A 12,500-nucleotide genomic window follows, 5' to 3' on the forward strand; every position below is an offset into this window, starting at 1 on the left:
TTTTTATTTATAATGAGCTATAATAATAATCTATATAAGAATCTATATAAAAATCTATTAAAATAATAATAATAATAATAATAATAATAATAATAATAATAATATATATAGATTATAATTTTTTTTACAATAATATTTAACAATAAAAACGAATTATTCGTATTTATACAGTCAATACATACATTCTATGCATCGTTAAATATTATTACAAATCAATACATATAAATAACATAATATTGTAAAATATATAGGTAGAAGAAATAATGTTACGTTGCATCGAATATTCATTTTTTGTTTTCTATTTTTTACATATTTATATATATATTTTTTTTTTATATATTTTCACGAGAGAAAAATAGGCAAAGTCTGAGACAAGCAGACAGTGCAAAAGAACGGGGGAGAAAAAATGAAAAACAAAAAAAAAAAAAAAAAAAACAAAAACAAAAAAAGAAAATTGCAAACCTGCCTCGATCAATCAAAATTGTTAGGATGTCGCATATCGGGAGCAACAAATATTCCATCCCTACCTAACACCATCGCATATCCGCGTATAAATCTCATCGAGTACGAAATTGGAGAACGAAAATTTGTCGAGGAAAATAAAAAAAAAAAAAAAAAAGAAAAAAAAACGAAATAGGATCAAAAATAAAATAAAAAGGACGAGAAAAAAGAAACAAATAAAAAAATAAAAAAAAAAGAAAGGTCGAAAATTAACACACACGTTATTAATATATAGAACGAAATTATTGATCCTTTCTAATGTTATCATATATCATATTTAATGATAAAAAAAAGAAAAAAAAAAAAAAAAACAAAAAGGAAAAGAAAAAGAAAAACAAAACAAAAAAAGTAATGCATCGAATATATTATTATTTTTGTTTTTTATCAAAATCAAAAGAAATATACTTCCTTTTTATTTCATCTTTTTTTCTTTTTTTATTCTTTCATCGAAAATAAGTAAAACAAAAAACAAAAAAAGAAATTAATGATATCTGTCTCAACGAAAGAAAGAAAGAGAAAAGGAAAAGAAAACAAAGGAGATTATTCTGACAGTCATCTATAAAAAAAAAAAAAAAAAAAAAAAAAAAAAAAAAAAAAAAAAAAAAGAAGAAGAAATAGAAGAAGAAAAAGAAGAAGAAGAAGAATAAAAAGAAAATCGATAAAAATATCGTACTTGTTAATATTTTTTTTATTTTATCATATAACTTTAACGAATTAACGTAACAATTAACGTACGATTTTTTTTATTATACTTCGTGAAATATTTCTATTCAAAATACACCCACACAAAAATACACAAAACGATACATCGGTGTATAATACCGATGTATCGTATGTCTTTTAGGGAATATGATGCACGTTTAAAAATAAAAAACAAATAAAATGGAAAATAAATATAAAAATAAATAAATAAATAAAAAAAGAAGAAAAAAAAAAAAAAAAAAAAAAAAAAAAAAAAAAAAAAAAGAAATCTTCGTATTATTAGTCACTTTCTTTATCTTCTCTCTCTCTCTCTCTCTCGCTCTCTTTATGCAATTTTTTTTTTTCTTTAATATAAATTGAAAATTCTCCTCGTCCTTTGCAGATCGCAAAAAAAAAAAAAAAAAAAAAAAAAAAGATATATAAATTGTATGATCTCTGATCAAACTAATCGTAAAATTATAACGATCAATTTTTATAATTCTTCTTTCTCTTTTTATGATTCCCGCTTTATTAGGATTCTTTTTTTCTTTCTTTCTTTCTTTCTTTCCCCTTTATTTCTCTCTTTCTCTCTCTCTCTCTCCTTTCGTATCTTCTTTATTTCATTTTTATAAACAAAACGTGAACGCGAGATTCTTTCGTTGTATTGCAATAGAAGTATAGAACATCAAAGCTATCGAAAAAAAGCACGTACTTCGTGAAAATATATATAAAAAAGAAAGAAAAAAGAAAAAAAGAATATATATATATATATATATATATATATATAAAAAAGAAAAAATGAAATTCTATCTAAAACCATCTCGTTGCTCGTTGAACGATCATGACGACGAAAGGATATAAAATCAAATAAGATACGCAACGTGCTATCGATCTTTTTCGAGATATTTCTCGATGATACAGGAAGGACTTTTCTTCGATAGCAATTTCACATCCTTACGTGTCTACGCACGCACGTACACACACTCACACACACACACACACACACACACACACACACACACAAGCACACGCACGCCCGTATCCTTTTCGAAGAGAAATTCAATTCGATGGGAAAGGATTGCAGGAAAGTAAAAAAAAAAAAAAAAAAATATCGAAAAATTTTTCGTCGATTTTAACATAAAAATCGATTATAATAATTCGATAAAAAAAAAAAAAAAAAAGAAAAAAAAATCGATTGAAAAAAAGGAAAAAAAAGAAAAGTAATAAAAAAAGAATTTATCTCCTATATCCTATGAAAAATTAAATATTATAATATATAAGCATTATTCGTCGTCGTTGTCTTCCTTTATTTTTTATTTATTTTTATTTATTCTTCTTTCTATTTATTTATTTATTTATTTATTTATTTATTTATTTATTATTAATGCTGCCATTGTCAAAATGCTTTTAAAATGTATGATTTAATTGGAATAATAATTTTGCACTCAACACAATTATTATTACAATTGTTCATACGTAAGATATGCGCGCTTACATAAACGCACGTCGTTCTATAATCATATATTATGCGTTTTAACATTATTACAATTCAAGTGTCTCGATGTAAAAAAGACAATGTAATAATATGATGTATTCGAAAGATCTGTACGCTAAATTTCTCCATTTAAATTGCATTTATAAAATTAAAAATCGTTCGATTCGAGAACGATCATAATAATAATAATAACAATAATAATAATAATAACAACAACAACAACAACAACAACAACAACAATAATAATAATAATAATAATAATAATAAAAGATATCTAGAAATTAAAGTACGCAATTAATACTACAATTATCACGGTCATCGAAATTGATTTATTTTATTATCGTAGAGTAAAAAAAAAAAAGAAAAAAAAAAAAAAAGAAAAAAAAAAAAGAAAAAAAAAAAAAAAAAAAAAGAAAAAAAGATTTCGCTCGTTTCTAATTCTTTTCTTTTTTTATTCCTTCCCCTCTCCTTTTTCCTTTCATTCTTTTACTTTTACTTATTTATTATTGTTTTTCTTTCTTTCTTTCTTCTTGTTCTTCTTTTTCGACAAACAAAGCTCAATTATTAAACATTCCTTTTTTCTCCCAGATTTCTTTTTTTATTTTCTTATCTTCGTATGTATCCACGTTAGCCATCCATATCTACCTGAGAATCTCTTGAGAAAAATCGTGAAGGGAAAAACTTACCATGAAAAGACAGAGAACGAAAGAGAGAGAGAGAGAGAGAGAGAGAGAGAGAGAGAGAGAGAGAGAGAGAGAGAGAGAGAGAGAGAGAGGCTTCGGAAGGTTCGTTAAATTCTTACGGCGGTTAAACGAGCCCTTTCGTAGGACCATTGAAACGTTCCTACCAATAATAAACCTTACGATCGATACCTTAGGGAGCTTTTCAAATCGGACCCTTAAAAACTTTTCTTACATGATTCATATATTTATGTACATACATATATATACGCATATATACATATGTACGTATGAATTGTACGTACGTAATAATATATATGAGTGTGCATGTATGTATGTATGTATATATATATATATTTAAGGAAAGTCTGCACTAAAATAGTAAACAAGATCATAAAAATTAACGTGAATCAGCACCCTTGCATATCTATATACATACATTTGACGTTTAGTTTAACAACATACGATAAGATCATGTTAATTGTAAGCGAATGTCTCATTCAAAGATTAGATCTATTAGACAGAACCTGAGTTTATAATGTCCAATGTTAGAATGAATAATGCTAGAACGATAAAATACAAGATTATATCTAAGATCGTTAGGTCATAATACGAGACTCGACGAAATTTTTTTTTATTATATACCTATTGCATGTCGAACGACAATCTCGAACAAGAACTAGTTATTGCTTGTATGTCGAGTGTAGCTCGACATTACTTTTTCTTTTTTTCTTTTTCTTCTTTCCCCCCTATTCTAATGCAAATATATCCATTGAAAAATTGTACACTTAATGCACGTCGACTTGTCACTTATTTATTTATTATTTATTGTTTTTTTCTTTTTTTTGTAATTTATTTATCTTTCAACTTGTCAATTAATATTACTTCGTTTCTTTTCGTTCAAAAAAAAAAAAAAAAAAAAAAAAAAAAAAAAAAAAAAAAGAGGGATGGAGAAGAGAAGGGAAAGGGGCGGAACGGAACAGGGGGTATATTAGAAAAAAAAAAAAGAAAAGAAAAGAAAAAAAAAAATCTTGGACGACAGCACGAATTTCACTCGAGAAACAATTTTTTTTTTATCTGTCATACGTCAAAGTGATGCACGATTAACGAACGATAATTTAGACGCGTTATTGTCGACGTTAAACTCGACATTATTTTTTTTTCTTTTTTTTTTTTTTTGTTAACGTTTAAATCAAACGACAAGAGATATTTTCATTTTCTTGCGACTAAGGTGCAATTGAAAGGACAGACACAGAGAGACATACACACACACACACACACACAGAGAGAGAGAGAGAGAGAGAGAGAGAGAGAGAGAGAGAGAGAGAGAGAGAGAGAGAGAGAGATAGTCGTCGATCTTCGAACCGACAATCGTGTGAAATTTTTCGTGAGAAACAAAACGTATGAAAACGAGTAACATAACAGAAAGAGAAACGTAGGCGGAATATAAGAGGCGAGAGAAATGAACTGACACAGGGCAAAGAGGCGATGAGAGGGGATATAAAAGAGAGAGAGGAGAGAGTGGGAAAAAAAAAAAGAAAAGAAAAGAAAAGAAAAAGAAAGAGAAAGAAAGATGACTTGTTTCTCTGACTTGTGGCAAATTGTCCGCACATAGAGAGAGAAGCTGGCAATGAGAAAAAAAGAGAGAAAGAGAGAGAGAAAGAGAGAGAGAGAGAGATAGACAGATAGATGAATAGATAGACAGATAGATAGATAGAGAGAGAAAGAGATAGCAGGCAATAATAATATATTAAGTCTCTGCTGAATCGCAAGGCCACATAGTGAAAGAGATGAACGACTGGATGACGCGTGGGTGTATTCAAGAAAAGAGAGACACGCAACAAGAGGAGGACAGAGAGAGAAAGAGAGAGAGAGAGAGAGAGAGAGAGAGAGAAGACGCTCAACTTTCTTCGATCCCAGACAAACAATGAATACATGAGTAAGGGGCAAAAGATATTATGTGTATGTTTATGTCTGTGTGTATGTGTGTACATGTAATCTTGATCTCTAACAAAATTATAATAACTACAATGACAATGTTCATTCGTTTGTAATATATCTTTTATTGTTGGTTACAACAGAGGTAAGGGTGGGACCAGGAAAAGGTGGATGGTCGGAGGGAGGATCGGAGGAATTACAATTGATTCTATTTTTATTTTAAATGACTTAAGGGATTAATTTTGAATGTAATAAATAAAACGAAGAAAATTAGTGACATTCATTAGATTCATTTGAATTTTTCAATCTAATTTTGTAAGGGTTTATCAATTACGACGTTCTTTTTTTTTTTTTTTTTTTTTTTTTTTTTTTTTTTTTTTTCTATACTATTCTTCGAAGAATTTACTATAATTATTACTAATGATTAAATTAGAACTAGAAAGAGGAAGATTAAAAAAAAAAAAAAAAAAAAAAAAAAAAAGTAAAATCGAGATGATAATAATAAAATAAACATTGGATTAAAATTTAACAGGCGACATTTGATTTAATTTCGATGAACTTAAATGCACCCTCTTGTCCGTTCAATAAAATCTCATACACGAAGAAATCGATTTTTCACAAAACGTATAAAAATAAAACGGATCTCTGAAGATTCAATTGAATTCTAACTAATTCCGAGCACTCATTGCCTCATATTTTCGAAAATTAAAATCTATATATATATATATATATATATATATATATATATATATATATATATATATGTAAAATAGAATTAAATGGAAACAATTAAAAAAATTAATCTCGATCGTATATATAAAAAAAAAAAAAAAAAAATAATAATAATAATAATAATAATAATAAAAATGCAAAGAATAAAAATAACGATATTAAAATTAAAGAAAAAAAAAGGGAAATTGAAAAAAAAAAAAAAAAACAAAAAAGAAAAAAGTAAAAAAATTAATCTGGATCGTGTATATATATATATATATATATATATATATATATACATAAAAAAAAAATATTGATAAGAATAATAATAATAATAATAATAATAATGCAAAGAATAAAAATAACGTTATTAAAAGAAAAGGAAAAAGAAAAAAAAAAGGAAAATTGAAAAACAAAACAAAAAAATAACAAACAAAAAAAAAAAAGAAAAAAGAAAGAACACGTAGGCAAATATTTGTCAATTTCTTTAACTCTTGAATAAATCAGTCCGATCCGGTACGACCTTGTAACCGTGCCAAACAAGGTCGGATTTGAACCGGCCATCGAAGGAACTGTAATAAAGAAGTAGGTAAAAAAAGTTTCGAGAGTGAGATAGAAAGGAAAAAAAGAAAAAGAAAAAGCAAAGGAAAAAGAAAAAGAGATAGAGAGATAGATGGATATAGATAAAGATAGAGATAGAGATAGAGATAGAGATAGATAGAAAGAGACAGATCGAATAAAGTAAGTAATAATATAGCCATTGACTATATCGATAGTACTCTCGATCCCATATAATTTCTTCTAGCGAAAACGGAGATAGAATTCGAAGCAAGGTTGCAACGGTCGATCGACGCAATCCGAAAAAAAAAAAAAATAAATAAAAAGAAAATTGATAGAAACGAAAAGTATGAGAAAGAAAGAAAGAAAGAAAGAAAAGAAAGGAAGGAAGGAAGAAAGATAGACAGATAGATAAATGAATGGATGGATGGATGGATGGATGGATATATAGGTAGAAAGAAAGAGAAAGAGAGAGAAAGAGAGAGAGAGAGACACAGTTACTTTTGCGTTACGTAAAACGTAGCGATCCAAAAGCCGTACCGTTTTAATACTTAGAACCATTTCATTATAAACGAGACTCTCAGCTTTCCTCCGTTCATGTTACTTTCAATCTTGTCCATGCAAGAAAGAGAAAGAGAGAGATAAAGAGGTGGGAGGGAGGAAACAGAGAGAAAGAGAGAGGAAATCTCGTTCGGGAAAATGAAATTAAATTTGAAACCGTACGAGGAAAAAAAGAGAGGGAAAAAAAAAATATATATATATATATATATATATATCAAACTCCGTATATAGATTTATATACGAGGTGTACAAAAAATTTCTAAACGTTCGCAAAACTTTCAAGACGATCTTAAAAATCAATTGCTCCTATCTATTTTCTTTTTTTTTTTCTTTTTCTTTTTCTTTCAATTTCTCTTCTGTTTCTTTTTTTTTCGGATTTCAAAATGAAAGTGGAGAAAGAGAAAAAAAGAAAGAAAAAGAAGAAACGAACGAACAAAAATCTTAATCCTAAAGAAAGTTTAATAATTTTTCATGGTCGAAAAAAAAAAAAAAAAAAAAAAAATCGCTTCCAGGCATATTTCTTCAGGTACACTTCCTTGTATAACATATACACGATATACACACACGGAGACATACAGATACATATATATATATATAGAGAGAGAGAGAGAGGGAGAGAGAGAGAGAGACAGAGATAAGAGATCGAGAAGGAAAGAGAAAAAAAGAAGAAGAAAAAGAAGAAGAAGAAGAAGAAGAAGGGGAAACAAGGGAAACACCGGGGGTGTGGTAGGGATAGGGGAAAGGGTAGAAAAAAAAAGCAAAAAGAAAAAGAGAGATAGAGAGAAAGAGAGAGGGAGAGAGGGAAAAAAAAAGAAAGAAGAAAAACGAGGGTACAAAACGAAGCGTGTACGTCGTCGTTGGAAATGCACCCTCTATCGCGTGTTCCAACGTTTTACCGGGATGATCGTCGTAATGGGTCTGTCAGTTTCCAGTTACGTCGTTGGACGATGAGAATCTCTGTCCAGTAGAGGAAGAAAGATGAAAGACATATATATATATATATATATATATATACACGGAACGCATTCGATGGGAATAGGATGGACGATATTTCCCGCTGGAATTCTTCTTCTTCTTCTTCTTCACGACCACGAACAATCCACCAACCACCATCAACCACCACAAACTACCATTACAATCACCATCACCATTACTATCATCGACCATCATCAACCAACCCCCTCCCTCATCCCTACATCCTACAAATCCACCTCTCAATTCCTACTATTCCCTATCATGGGTGAACTTCAATTTTCTTTCCTTTCCAAAAGCTTCGTAGCCAATTCATCTGATACAATTCGATTCTTTTTTCTTTTTCTGTTTTTTTTTTTTTTTTTTTTTTTTTTTTTTTTTTTTTTTTTTGTACGTATTAAACGCGTCAAATAAATAAAATAATACCTGAGAAGAATTTTGTTTCTCCGCCCCTACCCTCCCCAACTACTCCTATTGTTTCCTTTTTATTTTATCTCGTTTTTGTTCTCGTTGCTGCTATTGTTGTTGTTGTTGTTGGTGTTGTTGTTGTTGTTGTTTTAAAGAAGGGAAGAAAAAACGAACATCAAAATAAAAATAATGACAGATCAGAAAATTTGAGATAATATTAATAATATTAATAATAATAATAATAATAATAATAATAATAATAATAATAATAATAATAATAATAATAAATAAATAAATAAATAGAACAGTAGATGTTAACAAATGGAATGATAAATAAAATAATTAATTGATCTGTCCAAAAGATACCTATAAAGTATTGGATTAGATTTTAGAATTGTTTCTTTTTTGTTTTCTTTCTTTTTTTAAATTGTCATTTAACTTTTTTATGTTTAGAAAAAAAAAAAGAAATGATAAAAATATACTTAACAATTAATACTCAAAATTAAGATTAAATGACAAAACTTTTGATGATCATTGAATATTAATAAATAATCTACAATCTATATAACTATATAACTATATATATATTATATATAGTTATTATAATTATATATATATATATATATATATATATATATATATATAATTTCTCTAATATCATTGCGACATAATAGTAATAAATTAATAATAAAACTGTATCAACGTGTTATTAAATTCTATTAACACATACGAAATTCTATGAACGTGTATGAAAAAGTATGAACATTCTTTATCTCATTCTGTTTTATTATCACGTATATTATTATACCGTCAGAGATAAATGACCTTCCAATAAATTATTAATTTTAATTGTTTCATCAATGAAATATAGAAAACAAATTAATTATTAACAATTTATATATATATATATATATATATATATATATATATATATACATATATAATACAATATAATATACATACATATGTTTCATAGATTATTAAATAAATTAATAACAAAATTGTATGAACATTATAATACATTTTATGTGTATATAGTATGTGTTTTTCTTCCCCCCTCCAACTCCCTCTCATTCTCTCTCTCTCACTCATCGTTACGTACTTTTTATCAAGAAAAAGAGAGAGAGAGAGAGAGAGAGAAGGAGAGAAAATAAAAAGAAAAAAGGGATATGCATACCGTTCGCCATTTTTTTTAAATTCCAAGATGGAGTAATAGTGGGGGTGAGCACGTGATATAAAATAAAAGCATTAAAAAAAAAAAAGAAAAAAAAAAAAAAAAAAAAAAATGGCAGGAAAAGTGACGATGATATTCGAGACAGAAAGAGAGAGAAATGTTTTTTGCCCCTCCTACATATACATGTATGTATATATATATACGTGTGTATATATATGTATATATGTATATATATGCGGGTTGAGAGCAGGCGAAAAACGTTTATCGTCCCGATCCGTCACCTCCTCCGCACATGCTGAAGAAATTAACATTTTTTTTTCCCCCTTCGCCAGGCTTTAAAAAGAAATAGACAAGAGTGAAAGCCAATGCGAGCAATGGCCAGCTTCTTTTGTAAGATTTTTCCCACGAAAAACCAATGAAAATTCTCTATAAGTATATACATATATATATATATATATATATATATATATATATATATATGTATCGTCGTCATATATGTAAAAAAAAAAGTCAAAACAAGACAATACTTGTCCGATCTTTACAATAATAAAAATATATATATATGCATTTATCTTTATGTACAATATATATATATATATATATATATATATTATTATTCTATATATATATATATATAAATTTAATATATATGTACATATAAATACTTGTCAATAAATGCATAGAAGAAATACATTTATATATATATATATATATTTGTTTTTTTTTTTCTACATATACGTTTATATATTATATTACATATATCAATTTATATTATTATATTAAAATAAATATGTACTCACCACAGTGTAATATTGATGGGAGAAGAACGTGAGGATATACACACAGTTAAGACGTTCGTAAATGGTGCCCGTAGAAACACCCACGCAAACACACAACAAGTACACCAACTAACGACGTTTAATAATTATCGATATTGTTGGAACTCACGTATATGCGTTTATCTGAAAAAAAAAGAAGAAAAAAAAAAAAAAAAAGGGAAATGAATTATAAAAAATCTTCAACCATTAATGTGAATATTTCTAAACTATTTTAAAATAATCGATCGACTAGTTTTCATGGAATAATTAATCTACAATGAATTAATCTTTAACTCCTAATATTACTTAAACTGACGAATTATTAGGAAATTGAAGTAGAGCGGGGGGAGGGGCGGGAAAACAAGAAAAAAAAAAGAAAAAAGAAAAGAAGAAAAACAGAAATGGTCTTGAAAAAGAGTAATTGACTTTTAAAACTGTTCAAGAACTTTTACTTCACCCTGTATATATATATATATATATATATATATATATATATATATATATACATTATTAAGAATAATATATATATATATATATATTATTCTCTATCCCCTTCCCCTCTCGCTTACTCTCTTTTCTTTTCTAGAATCGTCGTCAGCGTATTATTTAAACTGGTTTTCGGTTTGTGAGAAAACACGCGGGACCCGCATAAAGCGTTATTTTCAAATCCTTAAGAGTAGGTACAACGGGAGCCTTCATATACCCGTATATAAATATATACATATATATATATATATATATATATATATATATATATATATATATAGGGAAAAATAAAATAAATAATAAAATATCTCGATCTTCATCTTCACCCAATTTATTATGCAGAAATGATCTATAATTCCATGTATATATATGTGTGTGTGTGTGTGTGTGTGTGTCTGTGTGCGCCCGTTTGTACTTGTAATATATTTGACAGACGATAAAATAAAAAATAAATAAATAAATAAATAAATAAATAAACAAATAATTAATTAATTAATATGCATATATATATATATTATATCTTATGTTATATGTATTGTTATTATTATTATTATTATTATTATTATTATTATTATTATTATTATTATTATATATTTTATTAAAAAGATTTTTTTTTTTTTTGAATCTTCGACAACGGAGATATTTTTGTAAAACTTCGATTATACAGAAAATAACTCGTCAGACTCCCGTAACAATAAAATCTAAGCATGTAACATAATAGAAAGATAATATCTCTCAACACATTAATTATCTATTTCCTATGAGATGATATATATATATATATATATATATATATATATGCAAGTGTACATAAATATGTATATATACATACATGATAAATAAATATAATATGAGAATATATAAATGCATTGTACATTCACGTACGTACGTACATATATACATACGTAGATAGATAAGAAAGAACGTTAGAAACTCTCTTTGACGATAATGTAATAGATATATAAATTGTTTTTATTCTTACTTTGAATCGTCAAAGGATAAATTCAACGATATAGATCCTTAAGTTACCGAACGTTAAGGTTATACTAATAAACAGCAACGTTCATCTCTTCTATCGTATTATTATTATTATTATTATTATTATTATTATTATTATTATTATTATTACTATTATTATTATTATTATTGTTCAGTTCATTATCAATGTTATTTTCTCAAAGAAAAATCTACGTCCGACTTTACTCTAACTATTAATAAAATAAACAAAAATAACGTAGAATTTCAAAAAACTGCTTACGTATATACATAAATATATATTATACATACATACATATACATATATATATATCTCACGAATATTTTTTCGACATCCATGAAGTTGGTCGGTAGGCCGGATAAGAAAAAAGAAAAAGGAAAAAATATGGGGAAAAAAAAAAAAAGAAAAAAAGAAAAAAGATAAGAAAAGTCAGAAAAACAAAACAAACAAAAGATATCGAATGAGAAAGGAAACTAAAGAAAATATTGTTTAACGACAAATGGATTAATATTCTTTTAAT

The 12,500-nt window shown here is 26.7% G+C and overlaps 1 protein-coding gene across 5 annotated transcripts in view; it reads right to left on the reverse strand.

The window, feature by feature from the left end:
- brat (tripartite motif-containing protein brain tumor) overlaps positions 1-12,500 on the reverse strand; it is a 133,621-nt gene that overhangs the window by 120,338 nt on the left and 783 nt on the right. For 4 of the 5 annotated variants that reach the window (XM_085662131.1, XM_085662132.1, XM_085662124.1 and 1 more), the window contains exon 2: positions 10,480-10,641. The gene's annotated coding sequence lies outside the window, so the exon portion shown is untranslated. The remainder of the gene's footprint in view (positions 1-10,479; positions 10,642-12,500) is intronic. The other variant, XM_085662133.1, reaches the window with a different exon arrangement.

Source organism: Vespa mandarinia, chromosome 17, assembly GCF_050613455.1.
Source record: "Vespa mandarinia isolate Hongniang chromosome 17, ASM5061345v1, whole genome shotgun sequence".
In the NCBI taxonomy this organism is placed as follows: Eukaryota; Metazoa; Arthropoda; class Insecta; order Hymenoptera; family Vespidae; genus Vespa; species Vespa mandarinia.